This window comes from Pinus tabuliformis, chromosome 3_2, assembly GCF_031772625.1.
Source record: "Pinus tabuliformis cultivar Carrire ecotype Pingquan chromosome 3_2, CPIR1, whole genome shotgun sequence".
Lineage (NCBI taxonomy): Eukaryota > Viridiplantae > Streptophyta > Pinopsida > Pinales > Pinaceae > Pinus > Pinus tabuliformis.
The window spans coordinates 85,313,641-85,337,728 of record NC_142302.1 but is presented as its reverse complement, the minus strand read 5'-3'; positions in this window follow the sequence as shown (position 1 = coordinate 85,337,728).

Below are 24,088 nucleotides of genomic sequence, written 5' to 3'. Positions count from 1 at the left end.
TGCATCCTTGCCCAATAATGATTCTTCATGTTTCTCAGCAGCCTTTTCTCATGGTTGGCCTTAGCCAACAGCCTCTCTAAGTGTGCATTCACCTGGATGAGCATGGACTCTCGTTCCGCAAGCAATAGGTCACCGGGCCTCCTTCTTTTCAAGATTCGGTCTCCTCGAATCCTCTATAGCTCATCAAGGACATTCTCATATCTCCCCAACATTTGGAATCCCTGTAGCCTGTGCAATCACCTCGGGTGTCAAAGTGAAATCCACCTTGGCAAGGTTGACATCTCCTTCATGCAAGTGCAAGACAAAGAGGCGGGCCAACTCCCGGTGGTGTTGAATCCGAGAGATCCTCTCACAAAACTCATAACAGGACATGTACTGAAAGCAAGAAACTGCCAAAGGACAAGCTTGTAGACCTGCCAAAGAAGTAGGCTCCTCTCTCCTGTGATGGCCACCTTTTCCAACTCTATGTGGCCTCCTCTATACTTGAACCTATGAAGATGATGAATGGTCATCACTCTGCTCATATGTTTCAGTGTCTGACATGTTTGAGGAGCCATTTAAAATTTCATCCACTTGCACAATTCAACTTTTGCACACGAGAGCCATCAATCATGACAAACCACCAACTGAAGTGTAGAAGGCCTACCTCAAACAAATTTGATGATTTGGAGGAAGATTGAGCAAGTTTGTGGTCGCTTGGTAGCTCACTGGCAAGTTTTTGTGGAGAAATCCTCAACGGGTCGCGCCCCTCCCAACGGGTCGCGCACGTTGATTTTTTACACTGCAGGAGGGCTCTCAACGGGTCGCGCACCTCCCAACGGGTCGCGCTTTTGCAGGAGGCTTTTGGAGCCCTTCCCGGTGTTGGAATTGGGCGCAGGATGGCTTGTTGGGAATTTCTTTGAGTCTACTTTCCAACCCAAGTGGAATTTTTCAATTTGGAGTTGATTTGACCTATAAAACATCAAATCTCCCAAGACTGGTCAAAAAGTGCCAAATGAGGCTGCCTGAAAGAAGAGTACTGTTGCAGTCAACTTTTGAATGCCTTCCTCAACCCCAAATTGAACTCATGATAGCTCATTGGAAATATCTTTGTGTCTAGTTATCATTTTACCCATCAAACAAATCATTTGGACAACCAAGCTAGGAGAAAACTTGATTTTCCCAAGGTCACTTTCAGAGGTGTCTTTGATTCTCTTGAGGCAATGGTATTCTTGACATTTCTCTCAAACCATGACACCTGTGTAAAACGTGAAGGATGTTTTTCGTCCGTGGCATGTTTTGGACAATAACCTCTCTCAGTTTTCCAAAATTCATCTTTTATTGCTCAGAAACATCATTTGAGTGAAACTTGTCCCGATGTGTGAAACAAGGAATTTTGTCGAAATGGAGCGAAATGAAGGGGATAGGGGACTTCTAAATTCTTGGGGAAATTTTGGGGAGTAGGGAGGGATGTTAGGAAGTAGGGGAAAGTGGGGTCTCAGAGATTGAGTGAGGGGAAGGGGTCTAAAAGGGCAAAACACAGGCCAAACCTAGAAAATTGCCAAGTTGTAGCTAGAAACTAGGGTTTGCGCAAAAATGAGGAATTTGGCAGATCTAAGGGATGGGAAGTGTTTGATAAGGTATTTTAAGGATAGGGGAAGGTGTATGAATATCAGGAAACAAGTTTTTCTGGTGATTTGACCATCCAAGCAAAATTAGCTTTCAAAACCCTAGGAGAGGGAAATGACCTTGCCTAGGCACAACTGAAGCATGAATAAAGTGTAAAATGACTCATTCAACACCGACATGATAATGACAACCCTATGAATGATGATAGACTCAGCTGAATAGTGACATAGATTGGCATTTGGGCAACTTTGAAAAGAGTGAGAGCAAACCCTAGACCTAATGCCTAGTGACCAAATTTTGCTTGAAAACTCTTTGAAATGACAAAATTTGACCTTAACACTCTGAAACAACTCTGTAAGAGCATATTTGATCACTGGAGGAAGGCTGAAAAGACTGACACTAACAGGGTCTACCTTAACTCCTTCATGAGATACAATATGACCCAAATATTCCACCTCCTGGACTCCAAAGAAACATTTGGATATTTTGGCATATAATTGTTTCTCCTCCAATAGTTGTAGCACCCTGTCAACATGTTCAACATGATCCTCCCAAGACTTGTTGTAGATAAGTATATCATCAAAAAATACTAACACAAATTTTCTAAGGAATGGTTTGAAAATTGAATTCATCAAACCTTGAAATGTTGAAGGTGCATTGGTAAGGCCAAAAGGCATGACCAAAAATTCATAATGACCCTCATGAGTTCTAAATGCCATTTTCAGAATGTCTTCAATCTTCATTCTGATTTGATGATATCCTGAACGAAGATCCAACTTGGTGAAGTAAATTGATCCATGCAATTCATCTAGTAATTCATCAATGACAGGAATGGGGAACTTATCTTTAATAGTGAGCTTGTTGAGCTCCCTATAATCCAGACACATGCGCCATGATCCATCCTTCTTGTGCACCAATACTACTGGAGCAGAGAAAGAACTTTGACTCGGTTGAATTATACCAGCCTCTAGCATTTCTGCAACCATACGTTCAATTTCACTTTTTTGGACATAGGGATATTTGTACGGCCTGATGTTTGGAGGAACACTTCCTGGAATCAGATGAATAGCATGATCATGATCACGCATAGGTGGGAGACCTTTGGGAGTCTCAAATACCTTAGAATGATTGTCCAGGACTTTTTGGAGATCTGGAGAAATAGATGATTCTAATGTGGAAACATCTAGCAAACATAATTGTGCAATTACACCCCTTTGCTCCTTTTCTAGAAGCTTTGTCATACCATTAGAGCTGATTATCTTTCCTGGTTTCCCTGCAATACCCCTTAATTCAACTTCCTTTCCTTTCGTAGAAAATTTGATGAAAAGTTATTGAAAATTAAAAGCTATTGTACCCAAGGATTGTAGCCATTGGACTCCTAGTACAACATCAGCACCTCCCATTGGAATGGAAAGCATTGGGCTAGTCAATACATATTCTCCCATGGATAGCTTGATATTATGGCACTTTCCAGAGCAATTTATTGTTCCTCCATTTGCAATCATCACTTGACACTCTGGTGTTGGATATAGGAATCAATTCAATTCTTTTGCTACCCTACAATGAATAAAATTGTGGGTGCTTCCTTAATCAATCAACACTATCACCTTTTTCTTCTTTATTTGTCCTTCTATCTTGATGGTTTGAGGAGTGGTAATTCCTTCCAATGCATTACAAGATATGGTCGGACTTATTTGTTTTTCATCTAGGCTTTGTTCCTGGAGCATATCATGTTCTTTTGACCTTTCTTGCTCCTTTTCTTCTTCCTCTTCACAATCTATGTAGAATAATTTCTTCTCAGCACACTTATGACCTTTAGTGTATTTGCTATCACAACTATAACAAAGCCCTTTTGTTCTTTTTTCTTCCAATTGTTGTGGTGTCAATCTTATAGGTTGTGGAAGACTAGGGGCAACTACACTTCCGTCTTTATAGTTGTGAGTGGTATGCTTCCTGGTTGCCATAATTTTGCTTTCCATTTTTCTTGCTAACCTGAATGCCTTCTCTAATGAATCAGGTTCCCAAAGTCAAACATCATGTTGGATATTATCTTTTAAAGACCCTATGAACACATCAATCCTATGCTGCTCTGGAATATCTTTTACCCTTATGTTCAATTTTTGGAACTCCTCAATGTGCTCCATTATTGAACCCTTTTGTTTGAGACTTATCAATTGGTTAAAAAAAGTGTTGCTTTTTGTATCCTCATAATGTGCTATCAATTCTTCCGTAAAAATTGCCCAAGTGATAAAATGTTTATGAGAGCAAAGCCATTGATACCATACATACTGATTTGGTTCCAAATATAAAGTTGCCATACGTACCTTTTGTGTGTTTTGCACATTATTGAGATCGAAGAACTGCTCCATCTGTAATATCCATGTGGCGGGATCCTTGCCATCAAACTTCCTCATATCGATTTTTGGAATATGGTGAGTTTTCGATCCAACATTAGAGTCTATGGAATCATGATTAACATTTCTTTTGTTCACATCATGAGTTTCCTTTACAACCTTTTCACCATTAGTAAGTATTTATTGTAGAAAATTTGTCAAATCTGTCTTCAAATCTGCCATGTCTGTCTTCAAATCTGTCCTCAAATCTGTCTTCATATCATCCATCTTAGCTTCCATGCCCTTTATCTTAGATTCCACGCCATTTATCTTAGCATCTGTTAGCTTTTGTGAGCGTGACATTTGTTGCACTTATTCTTGTAATTTTGATATATCATGTAGCATTTCTTCCTCTTCTTCATGAGTCATGCTAGAGATTTCAGGTTCCTTACTAGGTGTTTGCATTTTCTTTCCTCGGGGCATCAGTTACCGATAATAATGCTTTACTATGCCCTTTAAATTCCTTCAAACCAAGCTTATGCAAAAATTAAAAAAAAAACTACACACCTTTTTTGACTTTGTAGAACCTTGATATTGAATCTGATGTATCTCTGTAATTTAAAATCATCCAGTTCTGAAATTGTGACCTGTAGTAGCCGTCTATGTCCTCTTTCCAATGCCACTAGTTTGATCCAAATTGGATTCTCCAAGAAAGAGTTATGCACAATCTCCCGCAGTGACCTGATTATAGACTAGTTCAGTAGGGCGAACTTGTATGAAGTGCCACGTGTCACTGTTTCAACCTTTGACTCTAAAAAATATATCAAAGAAAACTACAGTCTGTCCTCTTTTTGCACCTTCTTACGAAATTTCAATCTGATGCTCAGAAAGACAGTTATAACGATTTTTCCCAGGTCACCTATTTTGAGTGTAATTCAGGAGTCTGCAAAAAGACCAACTTCTTCAGATCATATCTCCCAAAATATCGCGCGAAAAGCTCTGAAATTTGGACCCAAGGTTCAGCGCAATTTCTTCTCAAATGGGTCTTTTTTGCAACTTCTGAAACGTCACAGAAAAATAGTTATAGCGAAAATGCCACGATGACCTGTTTGGAGCAGCGAAACCCTAGAATCCAAAGCTCTGATACCAAATGTTATGAAACCAGCTCAAGAAAAGATAGAAAAGATAGATCAACGCCTTAGAATTCAGCCTCTTCGAGGGGGCAACCTCCTTTACATTACATAAATGAACAATTCTTGGATGATACAAATGACAAAACCTCCTTTCTATATATAGGAGTCTAAGGAGTCACAATATAATCCAGCCGACCTAACAATAATAATATAAAGCCACAAAAATAACAATAGAGGGATTCTATGGGCACATTAATAACAATATGGGGGCAATGGGGGTAAAACAATATAAATAAGGGGTATAACTACAATAGTAATGGGGTAATCACTAATATTATAGGGACCCAACACATCTTTTAACCTTAATTTTCTTTTAACTGTTTTTACTTTGGATAAACTTCATTGTTGTTGGTGAAAGTGTCTTCATCTCTATTTAACCCTTATTGCCTCCATGTTTACTTTTACTGTTTACCTTGACTGCTTTCTTTTTCATCTATCTTCACTTTGATTTTTCAGTCTGATACACTTTTAATGATACTCTTTCATCTGACACACTCTTACCTTGAAGACCTATCAATATCCTTTACTATGTTTTTACTTTTACTATACATTTTAACTTTTTATTGTGTATTTCAACAGTAAATTACTTAGTTTTTTATATGTATCTACATATGGTAATGGATATTGATCAACTTTCTGTATGTTTGATCTGTTTGTCTTTTGACTGTATGCTCTATCTGGTTCGTTTGTTTTAACAGTCAATATCTCTATGTGAATCATTTCTTTCTCTATTCTGTATATAACTATTTTCTTCTTCTGAATGAAGGTCTTTAAATAGATTTCCTTACGAGTCTTGGAGTAAACACGTTTTGTGACTAGTATCAAAATTGTTTATCCAAGCTCTAGTCCTCTACTAATTACCTCAAAATACAACAATTTGTTAATAAAACACTCATCTATGAGGGGGTGACCGGAGGCCGTACTGAAACTGGGAAGAACTATGGATAGAGTTCAGAAGGTGTTCAGGAGCGGATCCATGGTGAAATCATGTCTAAGAGGCTCAAGGTGGTGCTGGAAGGGTTTGATAGGTTTCACTATGTAACTCAGTAAAATACATGAAAATGAGGGTCTTTGGGGTTTTAACGGGTAATGGCTAAATTGGTGCAAAATTTTGTATTATGAACAGTGAGTTCTTTCAGGTTTAGTGGGGAGGTGGTATCAGAGTCCACCACATCAGTTTTACGGAGGAGGTGGTATTTTGGCGAGGTCACCCAATCTATTTTAGCACTTGACATGTCAAACATCGAGTGAACTTGATACAACTGGGGACAGTTGGATTTGGGTGTTGATGATCAGATGGTTGTCAGGTCACAAATTTTCATGGATATTATGGGTAGAGGTTTCACGGGGGGTGGAGATTTAGTCCGTGGCGGTTTGGGATTATTTATGACTTAAACATGGGAATAAATTATCGGACCAGGTTTAATGAATGGATTATCTTAACTTTACTGAGAAGTGGTGAGTTAAGAGGGTTTTGCCGGAGGTATGGGATAAAAGTAAAGTTTATAATTAAACTAAGGGTTGGGGTATTATATACAAGATTTATTTATATATGGGAAAAGGTATATCAGGAGCTATATTATTATGTTAAAAATTAATATGAAATGAAATGAGCAGAGTGAACATACCACTAATCATAATGTAATATTTGTGCATTTTCTTCACATACACTTATACTTAGGATAAAATACTTTTGTGGGTATTTTGAATGAAATGGAATTTAACATGGGGTTGTTTACTTTTCATAGGAAAATGGAGTTTAACCTTAGGAAAAGGGGTTTTATTAGGGTAATGAAGGGAAATGACTTTTATGAAGGGAATTCTAACACTTGATGTCCATAAGTCATTAAGCCGAAGGTCCGGTCCCACCAAAAGTTAGAGAAATGCTCTGAGCCTTTATGACTTGAAGGATTTTTAGTACTAGAACATACTTCTGATGGGGAAATTAGTAAGTATAGGGATGAAATGAATGAGGGGGAGTCAATTAAATCAACTTGTGAACCTATATTTTTGCTTTCTTAATTGCTCATGCACATTGAAACATATGATTAAGCATGACAAATGTGCTTTTGTCCAATCAACTTTATACTTCAGCAACTTTTCTTCTACTTACCCATTACTTACCCTAACATTTTTTCTTCACTTATTTGGGTGAATTTAAGCTAGAAGGCCCTTTTCTTTCATTTTCTTTTATAAAAAAAACTATATACTTCTAACCTTATCTCTTCCAAGGGTTAAGATTAAACTCATGAGCTCCTTTTATTTTCTCTACCTATCTAATGATCTGCCAAGATTAAGGTGTTTGGTCAGATTTTATTATCTAATTATAAACATAAAATTCAAAGCATGAAATAGTCAAGATTAAGTAGTTAGACTACCATGGGTTGTGGCATGTATGACAAGATCCACAGAACCATTATTTGTAGAAGAGGTAAAATAGCAGTGGCATTTAGACTTGCACACTTTCATGATCTTTTTTTGTGTTTGGGGTTCATATATTTTCATTTTTTGATCTTTTCTTCTTCTTTTTGTGCTTTGATATTTATTTTAGGACACACCCTCTTTAGATTGTTTAATTTTTAATATGGAAAACATTTGAAAAAAGCAAAGGTATGTACAATATTACAAGGCTTAACCTTAACCAATTCAAAATTATGAATCCTATCACTATAGGACTCTAACAGTGGCTCCACATGGGGATGGAATTTCTTGGCGAAATGCTAAGAAATTTAAGATCAGTAGCCTTTGAATTCTGACTGAAGTTACATTGTAAACTATTCTTTTGTGATTTCTGCCTCATTGTATAATATCTATGACTGAAAATCTTGAATTGAAATCATAGCCTTTTCTAGAAACTGAAATCTCACACATGTTGTACTGAAATCTGATCTGAAATAAACTTGTTGTTGAAAAACTGAATTTATTCAAACTGAAATCCTACCTACTTACTCTAATCAGTTTTCCAACTGGTGGTTAGGTAAAATGAAACAGCCAATGCAACCATTCAAGCATCATATACATTGGTGAATTTTGATGTTTATGCTTGTTTGTGATTAAAACTAAGATTCTAAAGCCAATTATAACCTTGTCAACAAATGAGAAGATAACGAAATACTTGATTTCCTTTGTTGACACTAGAAACTATACAAAAGGATCCTCCAAAATATACACACTATTTTTGAACTGATTTAGGCAACTCTACAATTGTTCTGAATGGCCTCCATGCCATGAAACTGAAATGCCACTTTCACCTTTATCACGCTGCATATTTTCAAACAAGCTTTGTGATGATATTTCTTCTGATTGAACTATTTGACTGATGAAACACTTATCATCTTGATCCTGAATTTGAAAGTTAGTTAATGAACAACAATTCTGATTGCATTCACTATCCAACACATCAATTACGAGATCATGAAAAATTTGGAGGGATTGGTGTAACTTATTACTCATAGTTTCAAATGTGAATTCAAAAATTTCTACAAGCTGCTCATCCTTTTCTTTTGAATTTCCATACCACATTTCCTTTAAAAATTGAAATGATTTAAACATAGTGGTATAGAATTTTCCTGTATTATTTGATTAGGTGTTTCAATGGATTTTGACAACTGTAATTATGCAACTGAGAATCTTGATCAAGAGTTCCCTTATATTATTTTTTATTAATATAAATACCTAAAGACTGTTGATTTTTTATTTCTTTAAAGTTTTATCTGATGAAATGAAATGAAGCAAAACAAAGAGGCAAAGAACCTTCACTTATTACCAAAAATCCTACACTTCCTTCCTCATTCTCATATCTGATATGTATAGGCTGATCACTATATTTGATTTGTTGAAACTTAATCTCTTCATCCTCCAAACTAGTTTTTGGTTTTTCTGTAAAGTTAGTATGGATTTGAAGAACATAATTTTCATCATACTAATCATATTTAGGCAAATCATTAAAAGAAGTAATGTCATCAAACATACACATTATATCAATAGATTTCCTCTCCGCATGTTGCTCTATAAATCTATATTTTGATCTGTGGTAGTTGGAATTAGCAGGAATTTGTTCATGGCTATCAACCTCTTATTTTTGTGAAATAAATGTGTCATGGTGATTTTGAACAAAAAATTTATCTTTCATGATGATATTCTATATCCCTTCCTCTATTTTTCTTACCAAAATGTCAAGTTTTACCTCTACAATGTTGTTCTTCTCTGCTCATGCTTTCAACTTTTCTCTTCTAATTTGCAAATTAACTTCTACATCTACTACAATCTTCTACATCTGTTCTAGTGTTGAGGGGTTTCTTTCTCTTAGCTAAAGTTCTATCTCTGCATCAAATGCTTTTGGATAATGCAAGAGATATGAATCAAGAGGAGATCTTATATTTGATGGCATTGAATAATAGATTTGATTAAATCTGTCAGAAAATTTTTGTATTGTTTCATTTGGTAGTCTTTTTAACTGATTATATTCTTCTATGATCACAAAAAGATTGACTTTGATTATCCATCTATCAAGGAAACATTTGAAAAAGTGTTGGAAATTTGAGATGCTTGGAATAGGTAGATCCCTAAACCAACTCTTTACTCTACTTTGCAAAGAGAGAGCAAAAAGTATGATTCTAACATCATCTTCATCAATCTCAAATAAGTCTAGATAATTCTCAAAACCTTGAATATGTTTTTGGGCAGTGATACCATTCTCTCCATCAAAACTGGGGAGATATTTGTGATAGTTATCAGGGAAATCATGGAGTATAGGAGGTAACATGAGGGGCTTATATCTATCAGGAACTTTACAAGGTACAAGAATATGTATAGGGATTGTATGATCAGTCTTGATTGTTTGATGCTCCTCAATTGAAAAATGATAATGATAAGATTTAGAAGAAAGCTGCTCAAATGAATAAGGAGGATATATATTTACAATTTTGAAAGGAAAATAATCAAAAATTAATCTAAGATCTTCTCTAAAATACAATATACATTGAAAAAAATTCTTGATGAGAAAGAACATGATGTCTTGGATAACAATCCAAGTTAAAAGCCTGGACTTTTCATATTTTTCGTTCAGGTTCATTCCTCTAGTGGAGTCTTGATTATGAAATTGATTTAGAGTCGCCATGTGGATTATTTTAACCTTTGTGTGTTTGATCACTGTCTACCATCATAGATCAGATCTGAACCTGTAAAATATTTCTGAAGAAAATGTTAGTCCTCCCCAGTATGGTAGCCATCATGTTATCACTCAATATTTTCTCAAGGTAAAAGAAAGAAATCACCGAGGAAACTACAAACCACTTTTGGAGATCATGACCTAGCCATCCTGGCGCTTAGAGAGGGCTCTCTCTTTATAATTTAACTTTGTTTTATTTAAGATGCTTTTAGGTTAGTTATGATTGTTCAAGGGGTTTTTTATTTTGTTTGAGATTGGGTAGTGGGATCTGCTTAGACAAATGGATAGAATGATGTCTTTTAGACCATTAGGCTATGGAGTCAAATAGTAAGGAAGCAAAACTAGATTAACTCACTAAAGGCAATGTTCCAAGGGCAAGAAAGCAGAGTGTTTTTCAGATCTTTAAGACAGAGGGGTGAAAGGGTTTCACATGGGGTGAGAGAGTAGTTAAGGGTTCTCAGACATGAATAATGAATGAGGAATGAAGGTATAATCAAGATAAAAGGTCAATTAAGAATCCTTCAACCTGGATATTCATGAAATCAATCTAAACCAAGGAGAAATTAAGAATTCTTTAATTAAAATATCAAAAGAAAACATTAAAATTCTTAACTGTTAAGACAAAGTGTGATTTAAACAGGTTCTCTAATATTATTCCAATTATAGCATTTAGATTGGAACACATATAAGATTATGAATAAATTTGAGAAAAATGACAATAACACATGTGTGGAGTACTAAAGAAGGTGTGTTTTTGGTAATTATTTCAGCATCTTTTCATTAGAACTTACAAACCTTTTGCATCATGAACTAGGAAAATGATAAGGAATTGTCGTAAAACCTGTGAGATTAATGTCCAAAGCAGGAACACTGACAATTGTCATTTTCTTATGCAGAAAGAAGGGAAAACGAAAAATTGTCATTCTGAAGGAAAGAATAAGGTCGGGTTAACCGTTGTCCCTTTGATGGGGAACCGTATGCAAACAAGGAAAAATAGATCAAAGTGAATCAGCCCTGGAAAGGAAGTGGAGATGTCATCTCAGCGCAAGAAGGAAAAAAGATAACTGAGAACTAACGGTTCGGTGAATCCCTTAGGATCCTTTGATCCTGAGGGATCGCTGCTTTAAATATTTTTGCACCTAGACATCTCTGCCTTCATCATTATAAAAGGGGCAACACTATTATCTCGAGGGGTCTGTCGAGTCCTTATGTTTTATGTAATTTCTCGGAAGATTGAAACTTGGATCATCGAGTCTCGTTGAGAACTGAGCTACTATAATTCCACTTTATGCATTAATACAAACTTAGTTGCTATTTCACCTCTGAGTCTGGAATAACTTCAAGCGGTGTACCCCTGAAGGCTAAGGGCTCGACCCTGGAGGACACTTGCTCCTGTACTATTATGTTTGGTTTATGCGTGGTTTGCTTATCAACGTTATTTGGTAATCTGATATGTCTTGTTAGTTTACATCACATGCTCTGTTTGATTTGTTAAAGTTTCTAAAGACAGAACTATTGCATTAACTCTGCAACATATCACTCTTCTTTTAAGTGTTGATATAATATTGTCAGCCTTTACCGAATATTGTTGCTGTTCAATTACAGAGCCTCTGTGCTGTGAACTTATTCATTGATATTACAAAATTCATCTTAGAAATTATGTTCTTTGCGATTTTTGGATCTATAGACATTGTTGTTCCATTCTGAAACACAGTCGTAATCTTTTATAACTGAGATTGATAACTAGTTTACCAAGGTCAGGTTACTATTAAAGTGTGTCGTGTGCATATATGGTTTTCAAGAATTGTTCTATAATGATTCATTAATTAGTGTTGTTCCATTTTGGTGTGTTGTTCAATTCGCCCTTAGAAGTGAAGGATTGCCATTTGATTCTTGTAGGTCAAGATTCGTGCATTTGATCTTGTAGAATAAGGTGAGACTGCTTGTTAGACTTAGTTGTTGTTACGATTTCCTGACTACTTGTTAGACTCGTTTGTTGTTCCATTTCAGATTTGCTGTTCTATTTCTCATTTCGTTGTTCCATTTCTTATCTGTCGTTCCATTTCCTGTCATTTGTTATTTTGGTGTGAAGAATGATCCAAGGCTGTAGTGAGCACTGACATTTACTGCCTAGCTCCCAGATCCACGATCTGTTCTCTGATTTACTTTAGTTCCATCAGTTTACAAAGGGATGAGTTACTGCTACTGAAACCTTGATTGATAAATTGCTTAGTTTTCTGAATGTGTAGTTTAATCTTTTGAAGTAGTTTGCTGTAAACAAGCATCCATTTACTCTTGTATTTTTGAGCACTGTACTACTAGCATTACTCTGGAAAATGATAGCCTCTGACTGAGACACTCTTTGAAATAAAAAAATGTTCCTGGATTGACAAACTAATGTGAGGTAATTAGAAGTGAAAGAGACCCTTTTTATAGCTTGACATTTTGGCACCATTGCCGGGAAAGAGTGTAGCCATTTGTTTCTTTCAAGAGTAGTTTAAGAACCTGTTAGGGAAGAATTGGGTTTTAAAAACAGAAGGTAAGAACCTACATGTGGAGCATGTAACAGCCCTGCTCCCCTTCCCACTTTCCTACAGATTTGCTGCTGTTTTGTTTGGGTAGAATCTAGCAGCTGATTTGTGTGCATGACTAAGTAGAAAAAGCTAGAAAAGAATTCCAAACCTCTACCCAAGCCAGAAAAAGCTAAGGGGCCGGTGACCCTTGGCCGATCAACCTTCATAGATGAAATCTTCAAGAAAACAGAATCTCAGCCTTCAGTAGGACCTAGAAAGGTTATTTCTAGACAGCCTACTAGTTCCCTTCAGGCCACAGGATCACCATCTGTAGCCTTTGCTAAGGTGCATAGTCAAACTGAAGAGAAGGACTTTCAAGAAATTGAAAATTCTACTCCAGAACTATTGCAAGAAGGGAATTTCAGCAATTTTTGTGAAGGAGGAGGAAAGACAGGGGAAACTGAGGAACCGAGGTCTCCTCTTGGGACAACTCAGCCATTAAAAAGCCCAGACAAGGGAAGTGCTGCAAAAATCATTGTTGAAGAAACTCAATCTCCTCAGACATTAGGCACTCCCATTATCCTAGATAGAGGAAGTGTTATTAAAACCATTCCTGTTAAAGCCATTCCCTAACAACCTAGGAATACCCTCTTAGATACCCCAGAAGGTTATTAGCATATATTCGATCAAATGGCTCAAAACCAACCAAACACCCAAACCTCTACATTGCAATACCCCATAGTGGATACTACAACAAATGCACCCATGAAAGCAATCCCTCTTCAACATATCCCTACATTCCACGATCTTACATCAGAAGATCCGGATGCATTTCTATTTCAGTTCGATGTGCTGTGTAGGGGATATGATTACACCACCGACCCCCAAAAACTAAAATTATTTCCCTCTACACTAAAAGGGGTTGCCTTAAGATGGTTTATGGGATTAGGTGGCGGGGTTATAAATAATTGGGATCAAATGAAAGAATCTTTTCTAAAAAAATATCAGGACTATTGCAGGTCTAGAGAACTGAAGGATGAAATATTCCAGATGGTAGCTAGACCAAATGAAACATTAGAGGAGTATGTGGAACATTATAATCTTTAAAGATCTCCTTATGCATCACTACCTTTACCTGATAATGTGTTAAAAACAACATTAATTAGGGGCATGAAGGAACAATGGATTGAAACATTAAACATTATGGGAAAAGGAGATATTTATCGAGAAAATTTTGGTGACATTATTGACTTATGTATCAGGAGCTCGAGAGGCAGCACAAGATTAAAACCGACAGAACATGATCAGTTTGTAAGAGATAATAAAATTTTGACAGAAGGAGTAATGCGTGCAGAAATTGGAAATCTATTGGAAAATTTTAAAACTGATATACTAGGGACGCTGACTACACAACTTGATGTTATGCAGGCCAAGCAGAAGCAAATGGAGGCATAGTAGAATTTGGCAATCTTTTGTCCCTCATGCAGGAAGAAACATAGCCATAAGGATTGTCCACTAGATGCAGTCCAAACATGCGCCATCTGCACAAAAGATCACGTTACGGAAAGCTCTCCTTCACTTCTCGAATTAAAAGAAGTATATAAGGAAGCAGAAGAAGATCCAGACTTGGTGTATCTGCTCAACCAGCGCCGTTAGTGGCAGCCACAACAATCTGGTATGTTTTTGGACCCAACCTCTTCTTTTCAGTCTCCGCAGTATAATGCTCAACAATATAATATGTGGCAAAGTCAATCCCAACTCCCATTTCCAAACTAGTCACCACAGTCATTTCCTTCATCAACCCTGTGGCTGAATTAGGCAAGCCAATCTAGTTGGCCGAATTTCCCCTATGCCCCACCATATTGGCAAAGTAACGCATACCCACCACACTAGACTCCCCCTACTTCACAAAGTTCAACCTAACAGTCAAACTGGCAGACTGATGCATCAACCAGTAGGAACCATGCCGCTCCCTCAACCTACACTGCTAGCCTTACAACAAAATCCCCAGTCTAATCTGAGACCACAACTCCCAGCCCAACCCAACCCCAATCCAAATAACAAACCGATCCATTTGTCCAAATAGTAGAAACATCAGAAATAGGAGCTGATCTGAGGGAGTGTAATGATCTTCAGCTAAGATCTGGGTGTATTATTGAAACTGAGGGAGATAAGACAGCCCATGTCAAAAATCAGTTACCCAGAGAACATCTGTCACAAGAAGAGGATGCGAACAAACAACAAAGTCATAACCAAACAACCACCTCCTCTCCCCCATTCCCAGAATGATTAATCATACCTTGACCTACATAATATCCTGATGTTGACATTCTGGGAGAATTACAAAATTTGTACATAAAAATTCTATTCCTCCAAGCCATTCAAGACATTCCGATATATGCAAAGACTATCAAAGAATTGTGTGTAAAGAAACCAAGGAGGAATGCAACAAATAATCCAAGAGTCCAAGTAGTTGGCACTCTATCTGACTTATTATCAGGAAAAGAAACACCCATTAAATACAAAGACCCAGGAAATCCAATAGTCACCGTACAAATTTATGGTTAAACCTTCCCTAATGCCTTAGTTGATCTAGGAGCTGCAATCAACATCTTAACAACTACTACTTGCCAAAAGCTAGGCATTACATATGTAGAACCCACCTCTACATTGTTAGAGCTGGCTGACTGGTCTGTGGTTAGGCTAGAGGGCACGCAACATGATGTCATGGTATCTTTTGACTCCTGGGAATATTCGACCGATTTTCTGATAATAAATCCCAAAAGCCGACTTGATGGACACACATTGATTTTAGGTAGACCTTGGCTTGCATCTGTCGATGCCTATATTGGCTGCCGACAAGGCAATATGACCATAACAAGGGGAGCGACTATCAAGAACTTAGCCTTATATCCTCTAGCGTAGCCAAGTGTCACAATGATCAAAACTAATAAGCACCCTGTATCATACCTTACTGACCACATTAGATCTCCATTAACTATACAAGAGGCACTTAATTTTAAAGATCAGATAGAGGACGATGCCATTAATAAATTTATTAGTCAAACTAAATTCAGATCACACACACAGTGTCACATGATAGAGGCAGCATTCGATAACGAATTAGAAGAAGATCCTCTTAAAGATACACATGAACAAACGATACCTGTTACCTCTGTTGCAAATAGTAAAATTATGGAAATCAAACCGGGAAAAACCTTAAACATTAATGCCAACCTCACCTTCGAACAAGAAATGAAGCTCATCCATCTGTTGAGGAAATATAAAGAATCATTTGCATGGGACTATCCTTATATGAATGGAATTGACCCTCAATTATGTACACACCACATTTACATAGAAAAAGATGCGAGACTTGTTTGCCAGTCTCAGAGGAGACTTAATCCTCATCTAAAAGATGTGGTAAAAGCTGAACTTCAAAAACTTTTAGATGTCAACTTCATCTATCCTATCTCCGATAGTAAATGGGTCTCTCCGCTTGTGGTGGTGCCAAAAAAGAATGGGAAATGGAGAATTTGTGTGGACTACAGAGAACTAAATAAAGCAACACAAAAAGACCACTTCCCTCTCCAATTCATCGACCAAGCATTAGACACTTTGGCAGGAAAGAAATTCTTTTCTTTCCTAGATGGCTTCAGTGGATACAATCAGATCCGGATTTCCCTTGAAGGCCAAGACAAAACCACTTTTACTTGTCCTTGGGGAACATTTTCCTATAGAGTTCTACCTTTTGGCTTATGCAATGCTCTTGCCACATTCCAAAGGGCTATCCTCAACATTTTTGCAGACTTAATAAATGAAGGACTTGAAGTATACATGGATGACTTTACACCATATGGAGACGATTTCGATCCAGCATTAGATACACTGGAAAATTTCCTACAACGCTGCATTGCTACCAAGCTTTGTTTAAGCCATGAAAAATGCTATATGATGATGACTGAAGGACTTATTCTCGGACACTATATTTCAGTAGCTGGCATTCAGGTAGACCCAGCCAAAATCCAAATAATTTTGCTTATTCCGAATCCTACCACTCAAACAGAGGTACGCAATTTTCTTGGATTTTCTGGTTATTATAGGAGGTTTATAGAACATTTTTCGCATATTGCTGCACCTATGTATGCACTAACTGGTAACATTGATTTTCTTTGGACAGAAAAATTTGAATGTGCTTTCTAGGATCTGAAGAAGCTTTTGTCCACAACCCCAGTCCTTTGAGGACCAAATTGGAATTTTTCATTTCAGATATCATTTGATGCCTCAGATACAGCCATTGGAGCAGTCCCTGGGCACAAACAGGATAAAAAACCATAAGCAATTTATTATATTAGAAAAAATCTATCCCCTGCTGAATTAAATTACATTGTTATTGAGAAAGAATTTCTAGCTGTAATACATGCTATTAATAAGTTTAGACATTACATTACTGGATATCCTGTTATCTTATATACAGATCATTCTGCCATCAAATATTTAGCAAACAAGCCTATCACAAATGGTAGAATAACTAGATGGCTGATTTTATTGCAGGAATTTGATATTACAATCAAGGATCGACCTAGAAAAGAAAATCCTATAGCTAATTTCTCTCAAGAATGCCAAAGCCAATCAATGCAGCAGCAGTTGAAGATCAATTTCTGGACGAGCATCTGTTTTTTGTGGCTGTTCAAACACCCCAGTATGCTGATGTTGCCAATTACCTACCAGTAGGTAAACTATCGAAACATCTAACCCCTAATGAGCGGAAACAGATTGTTCAGAGGAGTGCTCGATTCTCGTGAGTTGGAGGCTACCTGTTCTACATAGGGGCAGATATGAATATCAGAAGATGCGTTCGAGAGGATGAAATCTTCGACATTTTAAAAGCCTGCCATGATGGACCATGTGGCGGACATTTCGCCGATCGTAGAACTTAACATAAGGTGCTACAAACAAGGTATTATTGGCCTACAATTATAAAAGATGCAAAGAAATTTGTCCAAGCTTGTGACAGTTGCCAGAGAGCAGGACGCCCTCGTCAGTCTGATGAGATGCCCTTGAACCCATAGTTAGTCATTGAACCATTTGAACAATGGGCCCTTGATTTTGTCAGACCAATTAACCCACCCTCAAACTAGAAAACATATATTCTGGTGGCAACAGAATATGTCACCAAATGGGTTGAGGCAGAGGCGTTGCTGAGAGCTACAGAAGATTCTGTCATATAGTTCTTGTTCCATATATTTGTGCGTTATGGCCTTCCAGGAGATATAATTACAGACGATGGACCACAGTTTGTTGGGAACAAAATAGCTGCAACACTCAAAAACTATAATGTCCAGCATAAAATCACTACTCCATACCACCCACAGGCAAATGGTTAGGTAGAAAGCAGCAATAAAATAATAGAAGCAATCCTAAAAAAAACAATCGCGTCACATAGATATGATTGGGCTGCCAGACTACTAGAGGCACTGTGGGCTTACAAAACAACATGGAGAAGTACCACTGGTTACTCACCTTATCAATTAGTGTTTGGCAAGCAACCCATTTCTCCCATAGAATTCGAAATCCAAACACTGCGAACAACACAAGAAGTTGGCTTAGATTTAACTGAGGCGCAGATTAATCGATTACAACAAATCAATGAGCTCGATGAAATCAGGCTCTCTGTACTCCAAAACACTGCACTTATCCAACAACAACGAGCTAAATGCCATGATTCTCTCATTAAAAATAAAGTTTTCCACGAAGGAGACTGGGCACTTTTGTACGATTCCAGGTTTCAGGACTTTCCCGGGAAACTCCAGACTCGTTGGTTGGGACCATAAGAAATCCAGAAGGTACATGACAATGGTACTCTTACTCTAATCACTATTGACGGTTCTAGATATGCCTTCAAGGTGAATGGCCATCGAGTTCATCTTTATCACAAACCACTCAATCGGGAGTCCTTTTGCCAGCAGCTACGCCAAGACTCTGATATGGAAATTTTGGGGGAGGGAGAGAAATCTTCCTCACCTGTGATTCATTAAGTCATTTGTTTCTTTCTATACTTTGTACATAATTTCTTTGTTTTGTTGAATTATTTCTGTAGCAGTAGTAATTTTATTATTTTCTGTTGTTCCTTTTTCAAAGGAACAACACCTTTTGGATCAACCGTCATTTTTCTTTAATTTTGTTCTTTTTCTTTATTTTTGCTTTTTGCTGTTCCTTTTCCAAAGGAACAACGCTTTTGCTTTTTGCTGTTCCTTTTCCAAAGGAATGGCATTTCTGTGTTTTGATGTTCCTTTTCCAAAGGAACAACATTTTCGATTTTTTTGTTGTTCCTTTTCCAAAGAAACAACATTTTTTATTTTTGTTGTTCCTTTTCCAAAGGAACGACATTTGTGTGTTTTGTTGTTCCTTTTCCAAAGGAACAACGTTTTTAATTTTTGCTGTTCCTTTTCCAAAGGAACAACATTTGTGTGTTTTGTTGTTCCTTTTCCAAAGGAATAGCATTTTTCGATTTTTGCTGTTCCTTTTCCAAAGGAACGCCATTTCTGTGTTTTGCTGTCCCTTTCCAAAGGAACAACATTTTTCGATTTTTGTTGTTCCTTTTCCAAAGGAACGACATTTGTGTGTTTTTCTATTCATTTTCCAAAGGAACAACGGTTTTGATTTTTGTTGTTCCTTTTCAAAAGGAACAGCGGTTTTGATTTTTGTTCTTCCTTTTCCAAAGGAACAGCATTTGTGTGTTTTGCTATTCCTTTTCCAAAGGAACAACATTTCTGATCTTTGTTGTTCCTTTTTCAAAAAGGAGCACCACTTGTATTCTTTTGCTCTTCCTCTTTGAAGCAGCAACATCCTCGTATTCCTTTTACTTATGCTTGTTCCCCTTGCTGTTTTAAATTAAGGATGCTTACTGTTCCTGTTGTTTCAAGTCTTTTGGAATACAGCTATGTACTTATGCAATGGATACAAAATCACAACATACTGAAATCAGGTGAATTATAAAATCGTTATTTTTATAAGAAATTGCTCTGAATTGGTAAAAGGATAAAGGGAAGGACACACTTTCCCATTATCTTTTGTTGTCATTGCTTCACTAACTCTGCTCTAATTGGTTATCTTTATCATGTTGGTTCCTTTTAAATCCTCTTTGATTATTATTCAGGAATAGGAGCAAAGGGTTTATATCTTCCTATTGAGATGTTAAGACTTCTTCCACATTCCTACTCTTAAGGAGTGTTGAACCACCCTTTGTGTATAAATGGGAAAGTACTTTATAAAAAAAGAAAGAAAAAAAGCGCAAACTCACTTGTTTATATAAAGATGTCAAATGCAGGATAGGGGGTCTCATCAAGAGCTAGCCTACCATGATTATGAGGAAGAAAGTGAAGTGGCATTCCCACTATGGCCACCACACTAGGGATATGTTCCAAAAGGTATATCAAATAAAGAACCCTTGGGACAGGAGGTCTCATCACGAGCCGGCCTGCCCACCTTTCGCTCCTTCCTCGTGAATGGCATTATGGCTATCTAGTCACCAAGGCAGCATAATGGCCTACATTTTGACATCACACTGTTAGTGTGGGTCTTGAAAGCCCTCCATCAGTGATCAAAACTCTTTGCATTTGCATTAGTAGGTGTCTCATTAGTGTCAAATTTTGCATCCCGTTAGGCATGCCATAACCCTGATGGAGGAGCTGGTCTATTTATACCCGTCTTGGCTTTGCTGGATCAGGTCATATCAGTCATTAAGTTTTTCAAGCTTGTCTTGTTTTGTTTTAAGGTCAAAGGTCATAGGTCTAGGGTTTTGGTCATTTATCCTTGCAAGGTCATGTCTTTGAAAGTCCTTGAGTGCCCAGCAAGCCAGAGGGAGGATTGTAAACATGTTTCTTTGATATTTTCATCATGTACAGTTCATTTTTAACCTTGGATTTAAAAACTCTGTTTTTAAAGCCAAGGTCATGTTAAATTTGTGTAAAAATAATGAAATTCCAAAAAGTCTTCAAAAGGACAGCAGTAACCCTGGTCCCCTTGCCAAAGTCCCTCAGATGATCTACCTGCAAAAAGAATCAAGTCAAAGCACTCAATGAGTCAAAATCAGGATAAAGGAAACCAAAAATCAGTGTTATAAAGTGTCAAAAGAAAAAACATTAGAAAGTGGGTTTGTAAATGAAATTTTTTCAAATGAGACTTATAAAAGCCCAAATTCCCTCCTTTCACTCTCATTGTGCATTTTAGAGCTTGCAAGAGAGAAAGAGAGAGTGATTGAGAGAAAGGAGCGAAATTGCAGCGATTTCGGGCAGTTGAGAGGGGCGCGACCCGTCGAGAGAGGTGCGCGACCTGTTGGGAGGTGCGCGACCCGTCCAGAGCCTCTCTGCAGTGCTGAAAATCAACGTGCGCGACCCGTTGGGAGGGGCGCGACCCGTTGGGAGGCCTGCGCGACCCGTTGAGCCGGTCTGCTGCAAACTTCAAAAAATTTCCCTAATCTTCTTCCAAATCACCAAATTTGCTCGAGGTAGGTGCTCTAAACATGGATTCATTGCTGTTATGAATGGTGGATGTCATGGGCATGCTTTTATGATCAAAATTTTGCAAGTGGAACTCTTTATATGGCTGCTATGTTCATGACCAAATTGTGCTAGGGTTTGTGTTGTTTCAAGATTACTTTTCCCTTTGGTTGGCTTCCCTTCCTTTCCCTATCACTTACACTCATATGTTCATCTCTCTTCCCATATTATTTTATAAATGAAATACAAATTTTTCCCCATCCCTAGCCATTAAGAATGAAAACCCTACCCCTTTCCCAAAGCATCAAAAACAAAAATTGAAAACCCTGATTCCCCTCTACCATATGCATGTGCAAAATAACAAAAACTGTTGGTAAAATGTCAGCATGTTTTGTGCATGGTTTCCCTTTTTCCCTTATTGAACATGAATACATATATTCCCATGTTTACTTTCATGCATGTTTTTCCCATATGCAATCATCTTTGCAAATGATTTCCCTATTACAAATATGTGTTCCTATATGCATATGATTTGCAAAATTTCCCTTGAAATTCCCTGTAATATTTATATATTCCCATTCCTTGTTAAAAGATCCCTCCCCTAACATTTCCCTCATGTTTTTTTCCCCTTGAAACAACATAGATTTCAGCACTTTTTGCAGGCAGAGACAACAGTTTTATTTGTCCACTTTGCTCCTAAACCATGTCAGAAACCGAAACTTATGAGCAAAGTGATGACCATACATCATCTACAGAGGTTGAGGAACAGAGGAGGCCTCGTAAGGGTGGTAAGGGTGGACATCATAAGCGAGAGGAGCCCACCTCTCTGGCAGAATTACAGGCTTGCCCCATGGCAGTGAGTTGTTTTCAGTATATGTCTTGTTATGATTTCTGTGAGAGAATTTCTCAGATTCAGCATCATAGAGAGTTGGCCCACTTGTTTGTCTTGCACCTCCGTGATGGACATGTCACTCTGGCAGGGGTGAACTTCACATTGACTCCTGAGGTGATCTCACAGGCTATAGGGATACCAAATGTGGGTGAGGTGTGGCCTAAGCGCAGATTGCTAGATTTTGTTCATTTTGAGCCCTATGTCCAGCCACCATTCGTGAGACTTTTGACAGGTGTTTTTCCATTCAGATTTCTCTGGAGCGAGTATGCTACCATCATGAGGCTTATTATGCATTATTTTACCTGTGAGGGCAGATTTTCACAGGTGTACTCATATCACATCCGCCTTTTGATGCATTTCACCCGAGTGAGGATGATGAACATCCCGGTCTTCTTGTTTCATAACATTCAGAGGATGGTGCCCATGTTACAGAAGAAGACCCCAGCCCAGCAGTACAGGAGCTTATGCCATTATGGTTTGATTCAGCTCATAGTCTCACATTAGTTGACTCAGCAGGGCATCTCATGGGAGGAGTTCATCTCCCGTGAGTTTTTCACAGTGCCACCTCAGCCACATCAGGAGGTCATTCATGAGGAGGGAGGACCATCTCAGCAGCCTGATGCTCCCGTCACCCGACATGTTAGCTCCACTCCTTTGGTCACTTATCAGAAAGGCCCAAGGGCCTTATTTGCAGCAGCTAGGTGAGTACTATCTCCACAGCAGGTGGAAGGGGTCTCGCCTTCATCTTCAGCTCAACGAGTGTTATCTCCACATCAGGTGGAAGGGGCCTCGCTTTCTTCACCAGCACAGGTACTACAAAGGGGCAAAGAGCCCATGATTCATGAGGATCCGGTGATTGATCTTGAGGTCAGTTCTCCTAGCCAAGAGGCGAAGGAAATCATTCAGCATCTCAGGGCTGAGAATGATGTTTTACAGAGGAGACTTGAGGGTGCTCAATGGACTATTACTTACCTGGAGCAGCGGAACAAACAATTGGAGGATGAGAAAGTGCTTGATGAGCTATGGAGGATTCGTAGCGACCGAGTCTTGAACCGTAGAAGACCCGGTGATCCATTGCATGCTGACCGAGAATCAATGCTCATTCAGGAGAATGCTCACTTGGAGAGGCTGTTGGCTAAGGCCAACCAAGAGAAAAAGCTGCTGAGAAACATGAAGAATCACTATTGGGCAAGGATGCATGTATGCAAGGCCAAAATGAAAATGTTCCAAAGGAGGTTGTCCGAGGCTCTTAAGCGGAGGAAGAAGACCAATCCACTCCGTATCTTGGCTGAGGCATTGCTCAAAGATCATGGCACTCACTAGCATTAGCTACAGCACAAATCCCAAAAAAAAATTAGAACTTTGGGTAATTTTGGAATTTTTTGCAAATTTACAAGTTTTGGCTCCTCAACGGGTCTCACCCCTGGTGAGACCCTTTGTCATCGTAGCTCTGTTTTGCAAAAACTCAGAATTTTTAGATTTTTCATGCAAAATTACATATGCCCATGGATGCACTTGAGTTTTTATGGCGTTTTGGGCCTCCAGAAGGTCAAAATACATGCAAAATTTGACTTTCTGCCCCTTTTTTGAGTTGCAGAAGCAGTCTTGGGAGAATTGAGTTTTGACTAGGCAAATGAACTCCAAATTCAAAAATTCTAGTTGGGTTGGAAAGTAGACTCACAGACCTTTCCAACGAGCTATCCTGCACCCAATTCTAACACCATGAAGGCCTCCAAACAGAGCTCCAAAGTGCGCAACCCGTTGAGAAAAGGGGCGTGACCCGTTGAGGAAATTTTGCCAGATTTGACCAGTTCAGCCCAGAAATTGCAGATTTGACCCTTTTCGACTTTCTGAGGTTAATGATGATCTTCATGGATG